Here is an 18,896-nt window from a genome sequence, read left to right on the forward strand (position 1 = left end):
TGCACTTCCTCCTTTTCCTTTCCAATTGGAAGAATGTGCACAAAGTAAGGAGGACTTCAGGTTAGAACTACTAGGAAAATACACTGCAGAGCAGTTGTCAGGATGGTGCCCAGCATGGGAAGGGGGTGCTTGTACCTCTGCTTTGATAGGAGAGGGCTAAATGCTTCCTTGCTCTCTACAAGAAAATGGGGGTTTTGGACAAAACTCACTGTGATGAAGTCCATGCACCGATTTATTCCTATTTAGGTCATCAGAATAGGGCTTCAGTGGTGCAGTCTGTATGCTGGCGCTCTATACAGGGATACATTTCACCCTCAGTGAATGCTCTTTGTTTTCTCAGTTGAGGTCAGTTTTTCATTGCATTCATTAAAATAGCTTTGGATTGCAAATACCACTGCCCCTCTCCTTCCCTGCCAACAAGCCGGCATTACGGTCCTGAAGATGCTAGAAAAGGGGTAAATTTGGGAGGGGAAGGAAGGGAAAGAAATGGAAGTTCACAGGCTGAAGCTATTATCACTTATCTGACAGTTGTGCTGTTGCCTGCTTCTGATGGACTTAAGATTTTTTGCCTGGATTTCTCTGCCATTCCTCTATCTTACTAGATGCCAACCAGGAGAGAGAAGGATAGTTATTTGATGTAAAAATTGTCTAAAGGGTGAGGAATGTATTTCTGAAATGATTCCTTCAAGAAAAATTTCATCCAAGCCTATAAAGGTTATCCTGTGGCAGCATCGTCCAGCCTCTGTCTGGGGGCTCTTGTTCCTTCATTTCAATGCTCAAGAATTGGTTCTGCGTAAGATTTGATAATTCTTGCTGTGCTGTCCCCTTCTGTGCTCTCTGCTTTGCCTCCTGCTTTTTAATACGTCTGATCTTGACAGAGCGGAAAAGTTAAACCTAAAAATAAGTTCTTGAGCTCATTCCCGTTTGTGGTATACATGTATGTATGAACATGTTTGTGTGACAGTATATCATCTGATACAGTGCATTTCTTTTTAAATGTCTGTGGGCACGGATTGGGAAGGCTCATATAACACTGAAGTCTGAAGAACTGGGTTTTTACTCACGGGAGAACAAAGACAAAATTTCACTTATGAATTGCCCCCAGCCTGTGGGACATTCAAAATGACTATTAGATTCACATCTAGGATTTATTTGCAGATCTCTGTCAGTGTGCTGCTGGTGAAGAGAATAGCTTTGACTTTGAGTGGGGTAAATTAGGCAAGTTCTGCTGTCACCTTTTAAAAATAAAATTTAATCAAGTTTTGATTTGTTCCTTTAATGAGTCATTGGTACATTATATGTGTCTGTGTATATTGCTGTATGGTTTGTTATTATGAGGCCAAATCCTGACAACTTATTGCAAAATTGTTTTAATTTATTATTAATATTTTTTGTTTTTCTCATTTCTCCTGGTTTTGGAGCCTTTATAATTAGATATAATTAAAACCACAGGTTTTAAACTCCAGTCTAACATTTAAACTCATATTTATGGTGCAACCCCTGGAGTTTTATTGTCATTCCAACTGCATTTTGAAAAAAAAAATAAAAATTGTTTTTTGCATCTGTTCAAATGCTATGTCTACAGCTACCACTTCTTAATCATCTGGTTTGCACAGTAAAACGACACTTATTTTGCACAATAAGAAACCTTGCGGTTTTATAGAGTAGCTATTTCATGTCCCTTAACAAAAGGGTACAAGGGACCTTTTGCCTTGTACACTTTAAAACCAGCTTTCCTCTTTTTGAACTCGTCTGTTTCTGCTTCTCCATGCAACAGTCTGAAAGTGCTACATGCTGTAGAACTAATTTAAAAAAAAATGTTGTTGGCTGGCATTATGTAAAACCATATTTTCCCTTTTGGTGCGTATGTTCTGGTCCTAGCAATGTCCTTGTTTTGCTGAAATTAACATTTTTCCCCACACAGTCATTGGTATGTGATGGTGTTTTTCTGTCTTCTTTAATTGTGATGCTTTTTTTTTTTTTTTTAATTAGTATAAGGTTGATTGTTAAAATTAAGTGGCAGAAGGCTTCTTTCCAAGTTATTCAGAGATCTTTTGCTGAAGAAATATATTTTGTTACTCTCAATTGCCTTTTTCCCCTTCTTCTTTCATTGCAAACTACTCTGGGAAGAGCTTCTTTTAACAAAAAAAAAAAAAAAGGCTACGCTTGACTGATAATGCATTGCTTTGGATGGTGAAACATTATGAAAGTTTAATTTTTAATTAAATCTGAAATACCAATTATAACTGAAAGAGATTTTAACCTGTTTCTTTTCAGACTGCCTGAAGTTACATTGTAGATGCTGAAATCACTGCACCTTAAAAACAAAAAGATTAAGCTGCACTGCATTCTTGTAAGTAAAAGCTTTTCCGGTACCTTTTGTCCGTATTTTTTCTCTCTATGCATCCAAAGTGTTAGCACAGTAGCTGGTCTTGGATAAAGGTCAGAGTCCCCTTGAATGGGATTTAGAAGTTCAAAGGATGTTTTATTTAAAAATTAAAACTGAACTTACATCTTGCAGATCTTTAATTTCAGACCCCTGAATAGATCATTCTTTTCTGCTTTGTTTTGAATATTCTTAGGAATAGTGTGCATCTCTGTGTCTGTTGACTTACAGTTCCTGTCGCTTTGTCAGTGAGGATTTCTGCACTTGGGTGCAGAGATAACAGAAAGTAGCAGAAGATTCCTTATAGCATAAAATACAGTTTATTCTCTTTTCGTGATGTCATAACAAATTTTTCTCCTTCATACAAGAAAAAAACGGATGACTTTCTGATGACATCACAGGGGTCTTCAGCTGCTTTAGGGTGTAGACGAAGGCAGAAATGCCTAATTCATCTGTGCTGTGACACAACAAAACAGTCAAAATAATGTCTTGCGTCTCTCAGAAAGAAAGGAGCGTCTTTCTAGAGCATAGTTATTCCATAAATGCAAGTCAGATTGTACATCAGTCTGATCTAGCCTTATTTAGAATCTGTTTATTAAATGTATTTGGGACAATAATTAAGATTTGGAACTTCAGTGGCTGAACAACAGGCACGCAAAAATGGATTGGAAAATACAGTAGACTCAGATACTCTGAATTTAATGAAATAATATATGAATAAAAATCCAGGAGCTTGTAGATAGTAGGAAAAAAATTATTTCAGTTGGACAGTACAAAGCTGTGGAATATTGTAAAGCAAAGTCAGTATGTTTCCTTGTTTAAGATCAAAATGTGCACAGCCTTTAATGAAATCCAGAGCCTTCTTCCAAAGTGGTACTTTCGTTCTTCAGTGTTAAAATATTTTAACTATTACATGGGATTTTTTCTTCCTTTCTCCCCCCCGCCCCCTTTTTTTTTAAATTGTATTTTAATGATTTATTTTAAACTAGCTGAAGGGTACAGTACATTGTGGGCAGTTAATGCATGCCCCTTCCAGCGTGGAGCGCCAAGCATGACTCAGGCAGGCAGATTGTGCCATTCTGGCTCTACTCCATTGTGTTTTTACATTACTGGCAAGGGCCATGCCATTGTGTTGTTTAAATATTGTGTATTAACTGCAGGCTGTGGCCAGTGAATGGTATTTAACGTTTTCTGCTCATCATTCTTGAATATGAGCAGCTTCCCTGGCCACCAGAGGTTAACCTTGCAATTACACTGGTGAGGCGAGTTGAAAACACTCGTGGATTTGCTGGGTCCAGCAGCAATTTAAAGGGAGGTGGGAACGTGGGGGAACGTTTCTGAATCTGTGAGTACAGAATTTCAAAGTTGTCTTGCAATTTTGTGTGAACAACCAGAAGAATTTTTGTTGGAAAGTAGAAGTAATTCTCTTTCCAAAATGCAGCAGCAGAGTGAGGAGTAAATTAAGGCAATTTCTTTGAATCCTTAGGATCCAGATGGTCATGCATGGACAGCCCTAAGGCACAATACCAGGTAGCAATATGTGGCCCTGATGATTGGTGCTGGCTGGAATGGACTTTTTTAGTTATATGAGACTCTAGGCTTTGGAGGGGAAATAAATACACAGGTGTAAAATGTGTGTATATGAATTTTTTTTTAATTTTTTTTTTTATCAAGGGTGGCAAGCATATCAAGGCAGAGATGTTGAGCGGTTTGCTTAAGGTCAGAGGAAATCAGTAGTCAAACTGGGAATGGAGTGTGGGATCACGACTCCCAAGTCCATTCTATTCTGCCCAGTTCTTCTTTCCATTCCTTGAAGTAAAGGTCCAAGACTCTAATCTTTGAGTTTCTTGTGTCATTTGCTTTACCCAAAAAAAAAATACCCTGCCTGTAAACTTCTAGCTGCTCCTAACTATTCTGTAGACTTGGCATACACGTACAGCTTGTCTCTGGAATACAGAAGCACAAGGCGAGGGAACTTCTACGTGTGCACATGAATGCCGGAGGATGTGATTCTTGCTATAACTTGTGTTCATGTAACTACTAACTTGGCACAATAAAAGTGGGGGCACCTTCTTTATAGAGGAAAGTATGCTTTAAGGATTTCCTTTGTTTCCTATGTGTGTTCAATGTAATCAGCTATCTCTAATTACAAGATCTTTATTAAAGTGAACTTCCCAGTATGACTTTCCAGTATTAACCCGAAAACAGCAAGAAGAAAAGGCAAGCCATGCTCTGGTAGTTTTCTGGGATTTTTTTTTTTAATTGGATTTCTTTAACGGAAGGGTGGAAAACTTGCTTTAGGGTAGGGATGTCCCTAAAGCAACTGATTAATGTAAGATGGTCCAAATTTTCAACTGATATGAAAATATGCTTGACTTGATACATGGCATTAGAAGAAAAGATAGACTCACAACATGTGAGCATCTGGCAGGCAGTTGCATAAAACCACAGCCTTCTAAATGCAGCGCAGGCATGCTCTTAATGGGGAAGGTCATGGCTGGATTCTTTCCATGTTGGGTGCTCTGGCCATGTTTTGTTATGTACTAAAGTTACGTAGATTGATAGGCAAGTATTGAGGTCCATGAGGATACTCAAATACTTTAAGGATGTGGTTAAGTACTTCGCTGTTTGCAACTAACTCCAAATAGGCTTAAGTCTAGTATGAAGAGCTACCTCTGCTCGCATTCAGCATCTATTTGATTTTAGGAAGAGACAGTGACAGTGCATTGCATGTGAAAGAAAAAGATTCTGTACATGCAACCTGAAAACCTGCACAAGAAGCGCGCTGGATGTGCTTTCAAAGCAATGGTTTTAGTTACGTTGCCATCGGCTAAGGCCACTAAGGGGTATATGACACATTATTTTTGTTAAAAAGAGAGATTTGTCAAGACTTCAGCCTTAGGCAGCTTTGTGAACTGATTACTGACCAAAAGATCCAGTGCTCTAATCTTGACAGTTGTTGGCTCATTGAGTGGCATTGCACAAGTCATTTAACCTCACTGTGCAGATCACTTTTTCAATCTGGTTCAAACTGATGCAGCTCTGTGAACATTATTGAGTTTGTGTTTGCAAAGCTCTTAGAGGAGAAATAGTAACCATTGTTATTATTAATAAGTATATTGTGTAGACAAATCACGAGGGATGGAGATACAGCCACTCATGGGTGTGATCTTTCACGACTCACTTGTGCCTTTGTTTAATTCCATCGCTCAAAGGTATCAAGGCCAACTCCAATTTACAGAAGTATTTCTCATGTCACTCTCCCCGCTGTTGAGTATTTTATTGTTCGCGTTCTCTCTCCGTCTGTTTCTCTGCTACTTTCCTCCATGCTGAATTAACCTTGCGTACCAAACTTTATTCACCTTTTTTGTATTATACAGCAGAGACATTTGTGTAGCCTCCAAATTACGGAGAACAAATTCATTTTGTCTAGTGATTGTTTGCAGATGATGTATGAAACAGACAGAAGACAGTTTGAATTTTCATAAGTTCAATTGAGCTTGCATGCATAAGGAAAGGAACAGGCAGAACCCAAGCCAATGTGACACAGTAAGCTGGCATCCCAAAGTGCATGCTGCATGTGTAGCGTCAGGATGTCAGGGCTGAGAAGGGCTTCGTCCATCACAGAGGTGCTTTTAAACGAAGGAAGAGTTTTGAAGCAACAAACAAGCTACCCTACCATGTTCTTTCCAGCGCAAAAATCCTCACGGTTCCTGATGGATAGGGGATCTGTCCTTCCCTCCTGTAACGTGCTGTTTTAACTGGAATTTCATGTCTAAGATGGGCTTTGAGCCCTGCAAATTCCCAGTTCCTATTCCTCTGACAAAATGTAAACCCTCACTGTTTTTTAAGCCTTTTTTTTGATGCAGAGGTACTGGCTTGTAGAAGCTATACTGGAGAAGACGTGTACAAATGTGAAATGAGTATGGAAGTGTGCTTCCTTTGAACAAAGATCAATGTCTTGGGACTGACTGTCACTGAGGAATTGAGTTAGCACTAACAAAGAGAATTAATTTTGCCTTTTCCCCTTCCTATACCAAGGCATTAATCCAGAAACTCACGGGGATAAATTCTGCCCTGATTTCCACCTGTGGAACCCCGGTGGAAATGTGGAGAGGTCATGAATGTTTGTCAAGGCAGAAATTGTCCTAGTGTTAAAATTGTGAGAGAGCAGAAACTGGTTGATTGTTATCTGGCCCAGGGGCAAGAGGATATGTAGGAGCCCTACATGGCATTATGTGCTTCTGAAAGTGTTGCTTTTGTTATATGTTAAGGAGAATGTGAAAAAAATATTCTTGTGAGTGAAAAGTTATAATCAGGAGCACAGTGATTAATTGTTCTTCATATCCACTGGGAGAAAGACCTAAAGAAATCAGTTCAACGAGCAGTAAAAATTACCAAGTTACATATTAAGAACCATGTTCTGACTGTATCAGATGTAAAGAGCAGGGATACACAACCTCTAGGCAGTGTGGAAGCAGGGGAGGTTCCTTTTTTAAGGAATGGGTTGGAAAACAATCTCTCGGGGCATGCTAGAACTCACCATAAGGCAGAAGACCAGCTTGGATGGGTTCTTTTGCTCCCTGGCGTTTCTCTGATTCAGCGTACCGTTTGGGAATGTTGGTATGTGGCTAATACATTCCTGATTAATAAAGCTTAATGTTCCCGAAAGATCCCCAGGGTTCTTATTTTTCCATCCTCTCATAACTGAAACCATACTGTCTCTTCAAAGATTTCATTGGGCTGCCAGCATTTTGCTTTGACCCTTCTTTTTTTAGAGGAGGACAAGGGAGGGAGTCATATAGACACCAAAGGACAGATTTTGCAGTGGCTGAGAGTCTGCATGGTTTCTTTCTAGTCAGTGCACAAATGCTGATTTGTTTCAGTTACCCGTTTTTAAAATTTGGATGAATGGAGACACTCCAGGTATTGCCTGATACGAAGGCCTCTGACACACATCATGGAGACAGTTGAAAGGTGCAAATAGGATTGATGATCAGAGCAAATATGTAATGGGGCTGGAGTAAAGCCTGCTACAAAAAGGTAAATGTCTCAAGAGATTGGGAGCTTTGTGATTGTCTCTGTTTTCTGAATTTTCATGTAAACATCCTTGAAAGATATTTTCACTTATTTGAAACTGCAAATCTCAAAATACAGTTCACCAGCCTGAAATTTTTGTTAGTTCTCAGGTTGGTTTTAATCAGTCCCATTCACAACTTAGCAGGGGAAAAAAAAAAAAAAAAAAGAGTTGGGAATGATTGTTGATTAAGTCCCTTGTGCTTTTTTTTCTTTTCTTGCAAACGTTTAAGGTCTGGGGTTTTGGGGAGGTGGAGGAGTTGCGTGGGGCTTTGTTTGTTGTTATAGGTCTGTATGTTAAGGACATTAGTTGTAGCGTACAAATGGATAGAATCCTGACTTTTACAGGCAGCAGCTCTTGTTTTTGCAGAATAGCGGCCACAGTAGATGAAGGTAGGAAAATGGCTCTCCAGTGTGCGGTTGCTTTGGTATATACGGGAGTATGGGTTGTGATTCACTCGTATTAAAAAGGCATGGGAATATTAGCATTGATTCCCTGAGTAGCACTACTTCAGTAAGTTGTGAAACACTTCAGCATTTCAGCACCCAAAGATGTTATGGTGGAAGTGAAAAATCTTTCACTCCATTTATGAAAGCATTTGCTGGTCTACTTCAAGATAAAAGAAATACTAAGTATTATTGAGCAAGGAAAAGTTATCTTAGACCAGAGATGTCATCAGATAAGCTACAAAAGGAAAAACGGCAACACAGACCCGGCCTTTTCCAAGCCTTGGTGCTCTTATTTTGTCCTATCCAAAATGAAATTCTTCAGCTAAACCAGTGTATTATGGGAGGGACTCCACAGAAAGGCATTGTGGTTATTCTATATTTACATCAGTGTCCCTGAGGACACTCTCACTGAATCATTTCAAATTCCAGAGTCTGGTGTAGGGCAGTCTGATGAATGTAAGTTACCCAAACTTGCTGGTCTGTTTTCTTCATTAGTGTAAGTGGTCTAGCTCTGAATTTTACTATAGAGGATCTGGTGGTTCTTATTGCCCTCTTTCCCATCATTGCCCCAACATCTAGATAATAGATTAGAAGAGATTTTAATCTCAGTTGTGTCAAAATCAGTCTGTTGTTTTCTGCAGTTTCCACTGGCATGAGAAAGATCAGAATATTTGTTTTATTTATTTATTTTTTAAAAATAAATCATCTTCAGAGCTCCACTACTGACATGTCCATAGCTTTGGTGCCAGTACACACTCTGCAAGGCTTTCAGAAGTCTGACAGGGAGTGCTGTCCTTCAAATACGTATTTTTAACGGTACTGTATTTCCTCATGACAAAAGAATTCTTCCAGCATCTTTTATTCTGTGAGTGCATCACCATCCTATAGCATTTTGGTTTAACAGGACCTAGTTCTTGCTCCTTGCTTTCTTCTCTTATACCTCTCTCCTTTAGGAGCCTGCAGGAGCTGGCAGCAAGATAGCCGGATTGGAGATAGGGAGCACTTGGCAGATTGGTCTGTGCTGTTAAAGGCTGTTGGAAAAGTATTTGGCTTTGGAAGATGTTTTGATGTCAGTAATAACTGAAAGCACCTCTGAGTCAGAACCTGAATTACCACATTTTTTGAACCCATTGCTTTCCCTTGCAGATATCTTTTTTTTTTTTTTTTTAGTTGTCCTCATAATGTTTTCATAGAATTTTCATTTTAGTTCACGTAATTTTCTCCTGGAAATTTTAGAAAATGAAAATCTTTTGTAAAATGGAAGAGCATTATCTCATCTCTTTCAAGACTGGCAATAAGTAATCAAGAATCCTTAGCAGCAGAGCCTTTTCATGGAATTAGGTACATAATTCCCAGCAGCAATGATACCAGTTGTGCGCCAGATCACTGCATGTCCTTTCTGAATATGAACCGGTTAAGGTCATGGTCCTGCAGTCCCACTTCATTTAGGTTGGGTACAGTGGCGCAGTTCCTATGTATATAGTTTGCAAGATCAGACCATCAGTGGGAAAATCTGCCGAACATCAGAGACTGAGCCAGAGGCAGATGAATTCTCATCTCTTCCCAGTTTCTTTTTCCATTCATTAGGGTTTCGAATGAGGAGGGTAATCTGTTTTGTCATGTCTCTTGCCCTGTTTTAATACACAGCTAACCTTCTTATGTCTGAGCGGCTGTCACTTCTCCAGAACAAGTGATGCTGGATTCCTGAAGCAAACAACTATAAAATGATCACCCTTTGGGGCAGGCTTAGTGTGTAAAGTACAGCTTTTGCCTGGATGCAGTTAACTACTAGAGGGAAATTCCAGCGGTCAGGGCATTGCAGAAGCTTGAGAAATGCAGAGAGAGGGTGTTGAGGGACCAGTGACCAAGAGGGTATAGAATTACATTACTGTGTCAAACTGACGGGAAATCTAGCATGATTAGCAGTGAAAAATCCCTGAGTCAGTTTGCAATGTTGCTATAGGTACTGATGCTCATGGATGGCACCTGAATGTTAGAGATTTGATTCCTCATAATTGTTTCAATCCTGCAGGAAGGAAAGGATTATGCTTTTTATTTCTGCCAGGGCTTTGGTGCTATTGAATTTGTTCTGGTGCCTCTCGGCCATGTGAAAATCATCTCCAAAATGATACTATTTGCTGTTTGTTCCTGTGTCACAATTTGACATATTACTACTTCTCAGCTTCTTTGTGTGTGTGTGGTTTAGAAAATGCTGTTCTTTACAGGTACATCTGCCCTTATTCTGATCACACTTGCCATTCAAGAAGACATTTGTTAGCCATGACAAGCTCCCGTTCTCTTTACCAGTCTTCGTTATGCTGTGGTCTTCTCACACCTATGTGCTGACACACGTGGCTCTAGAACTGCACTGAAGAAAATGTTCAGATATTAGCACAATCCTAGCTATCTAGCAAATATTTAGTTTCCTTAGGTCACTGGTCATGGTTACCTCATTTACCTGCCGTGTCCAGGGAACTGTCCTTCGACAAGAGTTCAGGAGAATTCTTAATGCAGGAAGGTAATCACAACTAGTATGTATGATTATCTATAACAAATATAACATTTTTTACATTAATATGTATGCTTTTGGAGTGGTACTGAACCAAAACTTTGCATTCAGGTAGTCCCCGAACTTCTGGAGTTCTCAAAACTCAATTCTTTTCTCCTCTGTGAAGTCTTAGACTGTTGCAGAGGTAAAGAAATTGATGATGAAAGGCCACTTCACTACCAGGTCCAAATCTATTTTAGGGGCTTTAAAGCTAGATGCAGTAACATTTAGGTGCTTGATGCCGAGTGGAATTCAAACCTCAGAATTAAAGTCTTTACCCAGTACTTGGGATGTATTAAGGGCAAAGGGAAGAATCCTGTTGGGTGGAGTGCAACCTAGAGGCAGCCAAAGAGAAGCTCTGCAGGCTAAAGGCCTGGTGATTCTTCCATGGACAGGATTTTTTTACCAGTAAGAAACACAGAAAGAGTCTTTTCTTAGTGCAGCCATTAGTCTCCCAGACAATGCAAATGTGCCAGGTAAATTTTACTTTTTATGAAATTATCAGCTGTTAAAATACATTTTCTATGCCCCTATAGCATTTGCATTTCAGCATCATGAGATAGGCATAGATTTCCCATGCCTTATGATGGTGGAAAACATTTCTGATGTCCCTGCATTGTCAAACTGTCAGGGGCACAGCTTTCTATGGGATTATCTTTATTATGATTTAATTACATTTAAAAGCATTTAATTCCTAAAAATCTCTCATACTGTCTCTGTCATAATGTTTAGAATGTATCTATACCATACAGCAGTTATTCTTTAAGCCTCCTTATACCTAGAAAACCTTGTAAAAGAAATATACCATACAGCAAAATAGATGTTCCTTATTTAATGCTGAACTAATTCTTAAAGCTGCATTGTGATTAATCATGGTTGTGCTGGTGGAAGTCTAGAAAGGGTAATAGACTTTTCGTCCTGCTTTTTCTCTGTTGAGGTGGTAGGAAGGCCAATTATCCATATTGTGACATACTGAATCTCACTTCTACTGCTGCCAGTACTTCATCCCACTGTCTGAATGGGATAGGACTTTGCCTGTAACTCTCCCTACTGCTTCCTAGAGCTGGCAACTCAGGGCTACTGAACTCAGTGAAATTCAGGATTGCAGGTAAGCAGTGTGGCAAAGCAAATTTTCTTTGTAGCGCCCGGAGAGGTTGTACAAATGTAATATCACCTGCAATCCCTGCCAGAACTCTACATACCATTTCTGTACTGAGTGCAGCCATTTTCTGATTACTTCTTTTACAGATAAAGAGTGAAAACCTGGCCCAAATAAAGTCAGTGGGATTCTTTTGCATTCCTTTCAGTGGAGGCAGAATGTGTTGCAAATATGTGTGCTTGAGCTGCCCCTTTGCATAGGCTGGGTTATGGTATGCCTGATGCATTTACACGTATACATCTGTCCCCACCTCTCCAGCAGTGCTGTCCCTAGTGAGGGGCAGACACCGACTGCTTGGTCTGTTCCCCATCAGCCTCGAGGTACAGGAGGAGACGCAGGACTTTCCTTAGCTGATGTAGGGGAAAAGAATTTACAGGGAGAAAAATATATCATGTTTTCTTTGGAGAGGTTTTTTTTTAAAAAAAAAAAACAACTAGATTTACTCTGTTTTAATATCAAAGTGATATAAAATCCTATGTAGTGGTTGAATGAATGTTTATTTTGTTTTTAATCTCCTAATTTTAGGTGGTTTGGGGTTCTTTTGTGAAAGTTTATAAGACTATATTGGTTAGAAATCATTTCCCTCTTCCATTTTATCTAGCCCAGTTTTAATACTAGCTTACAAAACAGTTCTTTCTTCTGTGAAGCTGATGAGGGACTGGCAAATTTTGTATGTGGTTCAGACAAATTGGTCCTCTGCTAGGCTGGGGTTGGGCTCTTGCTTGCGCTGAAACCAGGTGTAAAATTCCCAGTGTGTCTCAGTTTGGTTTTTCTACTCCTTTGCAGCACTCATCTGCAAATGGAAACTCCTGCACTGATCTTTTTCAGTATTGAGAGCTTTCAAACCAAGTCTGTATTTGGCCTCTATTTGCTTAAATTTAAAAAAAAATAACAGAGCTTGTTCTGCACACTTGAAATTCCAGTCCTCTCACTTACAGCTAGCTCAAATATTCTGTGTATTTGCAAGTCTAGCACTAATTCATGTGGCTAAATTGACAGTAATGGATGAAAATTAAAGATGGATAGTACTGTTGCCCTTTAAGTAGGGCTTCCATTTACTTCAGTGGTATTTTCACCAGTTTCAATGCTTGGAACATCAGTTTTTGTGTCTTTCACCATTTTGCTAATGTAGCACTATGGTTAAAATTCTTCCCCAGTTCGTTCCTAATGTCCCCGTCATTAGGGCCTTTAGGTTATAGTAAGATTTTGATGGTGTGGAGGGTAAGAAATGGTAAGAAGAAAAGCAAAAAATTCTAATGCGAATCTTACCTAACACAAATGACAGGAATTGATGTCGCATATAAAGGCATCCTCGACGTCTGCTGTGCTTACTTTGGCTGCTCAGTTTACTAGTCCAAAGTAAAATGTGCTTTCCTCTGCCCAGTAGATGTAAGTCAGTAGAGATGAAAACAAATCGTGTCCCTTTGCCGCCCTGCTTTCCCCACTTCGTAACTACAATCTGAATTATCTTGTCAAAGAGAAGTTTTTATGGAAGAGAGGTAACATATCACCACAATAACTTCTGAACACAGGTCATGCCTCAGGACCTGATGTAGCACAGAAAGTCTTATTTTACCTCTAGGCCCTGTACAAATGGAAATGCCTTGAACAGTGAGCCAGCAAATTGTGAAATTAAATAGGGGCAAATGTACATTTATTTTATGTATCATCACATTAATCAGACATATAATTTTTCTTTGGAAATGGCTGCTTCCACAAAAGCAAAATTATAGCAATTAAAAATGTAAGGAGGAAAAAAACAATACTCATTTAGTGTGGTTTTGGGGGTTTTTGCTTAGTTTTGCGATATGTAAGTAGTAATACATGTCTTACTGCACGTCAATCTGTTTGTTAGACTGCAAGAGACACTTAGGTTTAGGAAAGGTGAAGGTTCAGTAAGTACTAAGCTAATGCTTAGTGACTTTTTTCATTGCACAAAACTGCTAGTTTTTCTAGTCACATGCAATCATGCAAATATAGAAATACAAAAGAATGGAGGTGCTTACTTGGAAATTCTAACACACAAAACTTTCTAGACAAATTTATTTTTGGCTTTTTAATTATGTAGGAAGGTTCAATATCACTTCTTCTTGAATTCTGACTTCGAAAGGAAATGAGAAGTCAAAACTTCTGCCTTTACTTTAGCTCTAGAATGCCACAAAAGGCTTGGTAGCTCACTAGCAAAAGTAATGGGTTGCCCTAAGTTTAAACCCCTTGAGGCACAAGCAGAAAGATCTGGGATCTCTTGCTTTTTGAAATTTTATAGGGATGAATTGTGTGCTCTTTGCAATGCTACCAGCTGCATCTCTCTCTCTTGAACTTCCTCTCTAATTTTCCACCATCATTCTTGTGTCTAGGTACATCTAATTCTTTGTCTTCTCTTGGATCTCGAATAGAAGAGTGAAGGTGACAACCTCCCTTTTTGCTGACGAAGGCTACTGTAATGGATAGTTGAGTATTTCTTGTGGGTGCCAGGAGGAGTGACTATTTTGTGGACAGATATTGTAGTAGACAGAAGTATTGATTGGGTTTCATTGTAATAACCATTGCCAGATGTTATCTCAGTGTGTACTGTTTGCATTAGTAAGTAAATAAATCCTCCAGAGCACAATTATTCCCCATCGTGTGTCTTCAAAAGTTTACTGTTGTCTCCTTTTATGTGCCAAAAGTGAACTTCCTTTGCTTTCTTTGCAGCTTTGAGAAACTAACTGGGACATGTGAAGCTAATTGTAAAATTTAAATCCTGCTCGAGGTTCAGATACCATGTCAAGGCCAAATCTGGCATGTGTGTGTGATGGCATCTTCACTTTGGCTAATCTTTCTTCATCTGAGACTTTCTCCTGTAGGAAATATCTGAACAGGGTTTTTTTCATTGCAGTGTTACTATCCACAGTAAACATCTGCATTCTCTGACTCTTGGTAAAGACACTCAGCCTGTGGGTCACTCGGTACACAAAATGATGATCAGATTCCAGCGTACGTGTAGTCACTGAAGAAGATGTTTAAATGCCAGTGCTTGTAACCCCAACATGTCAGTTATCAAGTAAGTTAAACCAGCTCTGAGTAAAGATCTAAGCTTCCACAGAGACCAAGAATCATAAGAGTCCAGATTCACTGATCAAGCTGTAAAAATCGCATCGCATCAATGTGAAAAGCTCGCCAGTGCTCAGCACATCAGTGCAGGCCTGTCTGCAGCTCCTGCATCTGAGCTTGGCTAGTGCTACCTTTTTCCTCGCGGTAGGCAAGGCAGATTGAAGCATACGTAGGTTTTGAGTCCTCTCTGATCCCTGGTGTTACCAGCTCTCTCAAAAACACTGAGTTCTCAAGTGATTTTTTTGGAAGTGTAGTCAATGTCCATAAAAATTCACGTTAAATGAGAGCTGAAATTGTCTACTGGGCATTCTAAAAAGGATTTGTTTTTATTTTCAGAGGAGCCATACCTGTTTCACTGAAGTAGTGGTTCCTTGCTCTGCTGGACTAAACTATCTTGTAATTTATGATTTTGAGTCATGTGCTGAACACTGGCTTCCACAGAGCTACAGGTTCCCTTGGCAAGTTGGCTCATTCTGGAGCCTCCCTAAAACGCATTTAATTTCGAAAGTTTAGAAAGACGCAACGTGTATTTGAAGTCTCTGCCAGTGGGACTCCTAAATTAAATCATCATTCTCTGTGTTGGATCCTCAGTTTAAATTCATATAAAAGATGTGGTTTTTTCCAAATTCTTAATAGCTTACTGGCTATTGTTTGTCTGCTTCTTCCAGTTTATTGGCTGAATTTGACTACTTATTCTATCTACTTAGCTACATTTAGAATTTTTTATACATTTTACTGGAACTGGCTGTGATAGAAGCATTTATGTGTGTATGTATTTACAGGTATCCTTTACAACTTGTAAGGCTACCCCTTCGTAAAATTTTTATGTTGGACAAAGACCATCAAAACCCATACTTGTTCATTTTTCATTTATTAGTGTCTTCTCTTTTCTTCTTGTTGGCAAAAAGGGAAAAGAAGAAGAAATTAATGAAGACCAGAGGAAGGGGAAAATGTCTGACCTTTCTGCCAACTTTTTCTTGTTGTATACATGTATGTTTTCAGTTGATGTCTCTGAAAGCTTTGAAGAGAACTACTTGCTTCCAAAAATCCCTGTGTAAAATTAGGAATACTTGGCCATTTAAAATGCAGCTCTATTTCTCATCTCACTACCCTTTGAATACTCAAATGCACGCCCAAGCAACAGCCGCTGAAGGGACAATTTCAAGTTGCATGCAAACGCGGCTCATCAGCTGTGCATTTTTTCCTGTTCCTAAGGAATAAAGATCACAAGTGTGAAAAGAAACATAACAGGGAGGCACCGGAGTGCAGATCTGAAGGTGGAATTTGCATTGGCTGCGCTTCAGCACAGATGGTGGAAAAACTTAAGCCTACACTCGGGGCCTGAGACCTTTACCCCCCTCAGGTTAGCAAATGTATCTAAGGGAGGAAGCTGGAGTAGCTAATTCCCAAGTGATCTTAATGATTCATGCTCCCTAAAAGGAGCCACCATGGGAAATATGCCTGAGCATCGCTATTTTGTTGGATGCTATAGGATGTTTGTTTAGTGAAATAGCTTTGCTAATAGCTTTGTTAATCAGTTGTGTCCCAAATAAAAAGTGCAACACAGCCCTCCTCAGGTTTGGTCTTCTGCAAAATTAAATGCCTCGTTTGTTCCTCTTATCTAGGCAGGAAAAATGGACCAAAGAATGACCAAAGCTTCCAGTTGCTCTGTGGCCCTTTTGATTTTAAGGGGTAAGGAGTGCACAGCCTTGCTGCTTCTTCCCCAGGAGTTATGATGGAAAACATTTGCTTTATTCTCCTCTCCTCCTGCCCTCCCTGTCTCTCAACTCTGAAGTGATACAGGGACACACTGTAAGACACCTTCTGGCTTTGGGGAAGGTTAGGACTGCAGAGGTCTTGGAGGAGCAGTTCACATTTTGGGTAAATGTTGCAGCACTTAGCCGATGTGACTACAGGTGGGTTGGTTTGTTTTCTGTTTGGTAGATAGATATGTCTGTGTTTCCCTGTGCTCCACATTTGCGTGAACCAACCCTGTTTTTTAACAATCAGTTCCCAGGATAAGGTGGGAAGTCTGTCTCCAGGACCAGTTTGGTTTTTGGCATCTCCTCTGTTACTGTGTGCAGTGATGCCAGTTAATGCTCATTGAGGCAGTGGATTTGTGATTCTGGTTCTTGGCCTGAAGTGGATTGAGATTCATAAAAAATAATCTCAAATCACAAAGCCACCATGGGAGGCTTATAGCTTCTGTGACTATCTATCTCACTTGGGCTAGATTTGAATCAGCAATCAGGAGGTGAATGGTTTTGTTCTTATCCCACTGCCAATTTCCTAAGCTAACATAATCTGAGTGTGCGTGTTACAAAACTTTATTTTCCAAGTGAATGCATCCATCCTTTAAAAACAGGTTAAAAAATAAGAGACAAAATGTAAAGGAAATTTAACATCCAAAAAATACAGAACAGTGCTCAGGACTTTAAAATATATGTAAACATCAGTTCTTGCCAAGTTAGTCATTACCAAGAGTTAACAACACGGGGGATTGATTGAGAGAATGATTGTTGCTGTAGAATGATGATTTAATAAGAGAAAATCTGATAGATTTGACATGCTACATAAAATGTGCAGAACGGTTATTCTTTGGCAAATTGCAACTTTTGTTTGAACCCCTTACAGCCGTGTTTGTTCTGTGCCTTGCCGCATTCCCCCTTTCTCCCCGTTATTCTCTTTCATTGCTAGAAATCATTAGTATTCACCATTGTTACACGTGTCACCCAGAAAAACATACACACACCCCCCCCCATTTTCGTTCCCCTCCTCGCCTTCTCTCTCACACCTTCGCCCGGTCTGTTCTCTGGTGCTCACCTACCACCTGTGGTGTTCGGTAAAGGACTGCAAAGCATCCGGCCCCCTCTGTCTTGAAAGGATGGCTACCGAGAGCTCAGTTGTATTTGCTCTTTGCTAGCACTTTCTCCATATGCACCCGCTCCTCAGTGTTCTGGCTGATTATTATTTATCTGTTACTTAGTCCTAACAACATGCTTGGTACTTTATAAGCCAGAAAATGAAGGCTGTCTCAGCTCAAGGAAGTTGTTGTACAGGACAAACGGATGAAACAGCCCTTCTATTGTTCCCATCTTCACTGAGGAGCCCTACTCTGTTCTTCCATTTTTCAGCAATAATTTGAGAGGTGGAGTTTTCTTTTGTTTTTTTTCCCCTAAACCTGAAATGCCCAGTGCCTCTGTGAAGATGCTATTGCAAGCGTTGTCAGTGTGTTTGGTTTTCTGTGAAGCCTAGTGGTTCATGCAGGCTGTGCCCATGTAATAGTAATCACCTTGACCTAAGCTGCTGCTGGGCCCTTTTACTGCACATAGGGTATGCTGGTGTCAGAGGCTGGGCTACAAATGGTCTTCTGCTTGCCTCAGAAGAATGTAGGGCTAGCCTTGGTGCGTGTACTCTATGAATAATAATAATAAAAAAAAAACAATCTGAGAGTCTGATTACAACAAATAAATTCCGTAACACCCTCTGCACTATATCTGTTGTTGTGCCAAAGAGCATAACATAGAATGACTGAGAACAACAACAATTCAAAATAACAGCACACAATAGTGTAATTGGACCCTAAGCACATAAAATTAATGCTTTAACAGAAAGAGAGGGGAAAAAAAGCGCGCAAAAAAGGGACCATGGACTGGCATCAGGGACAGTGTCATGAAGCTGCAGTAAGATGCATGAGCCTAGTGGAAAGAAAAAGAGAAGGGGGTGGGGGGGTGAGTTACTTATGAATCAGTACAACTGTGCTTTGTTCTGCATGAGTGTTTTAATAGAGCAAGTGTAATATAAGGATCAGGTGGGCTCGTGGGAATGGAACAAAAGGTTTTGTAAAATTAAAGCAAAATAATTATAGCTCTAGGTGTAGAGTGAGCACACTCCAGCAGTTGATAGCAGGAACCTGCTCAGAATGGAGAAGGGAGGAGGGAGGAAGATACAGTGGGAAAGGTTTTTTTGGTTTGTTTGTTTGTTTAATATATACATGCATATGCACATACGTACATGTGCATATATAATACAAACAGGTTTGTATATGTACGTTAGCAAAGACTTGAAATCAGTGACAGTTGTATGCAACTTTAGAGGTGACTAATATACCCACACACAAAAATGCATTAAAATGAAAATTTAAGGAATAGTCTCAAATGAATTAATTAACAACAAAAGAAATC

At 39.6% G+C, this 18,896-nt stretch overlaps 1 protein-coding gene across 28 annotated transcripts in view; it reads left to right on the forward strand.

Moving 5' to 3' along the window:
* ZBTB20 (zinc finger and BTB domain containing 20) overlaps window positions 1–18,896 on the forward strand; it is a 516,306-nt gene that overhangs the window by 169,370 nt on the left and 328,040 nt on the right. For all 28 annotated transcript variants that reach the window (XM_075765562.1, XM_075765621.1, XM_075765517.1 and 25 more), the window contains one exon: window positions 2,278–2,353. The gene's annotated coding sequence lies outside the window, so the exon portion shown is untranslated. The remainder of the gene's footprint in view (window positions 1–2,277; window positions 2,354–18,896) is intronic.

This window comes from Balearica regulorum, chromosome 1 (assembly GCF_011004875.1).
Source record: "Balearica regulorum gibbericeps isolate bBalReg1 chromosome 1, bBalReg1.pri, whole genome shotgun sequence".
Classification (NCBI taxonomy): domain Eukaryota; kingdom Metazoa; phylum Chordata; class Aves; order Gruiformes; family Gruidae; genus Balearica; species Balearica regulorum.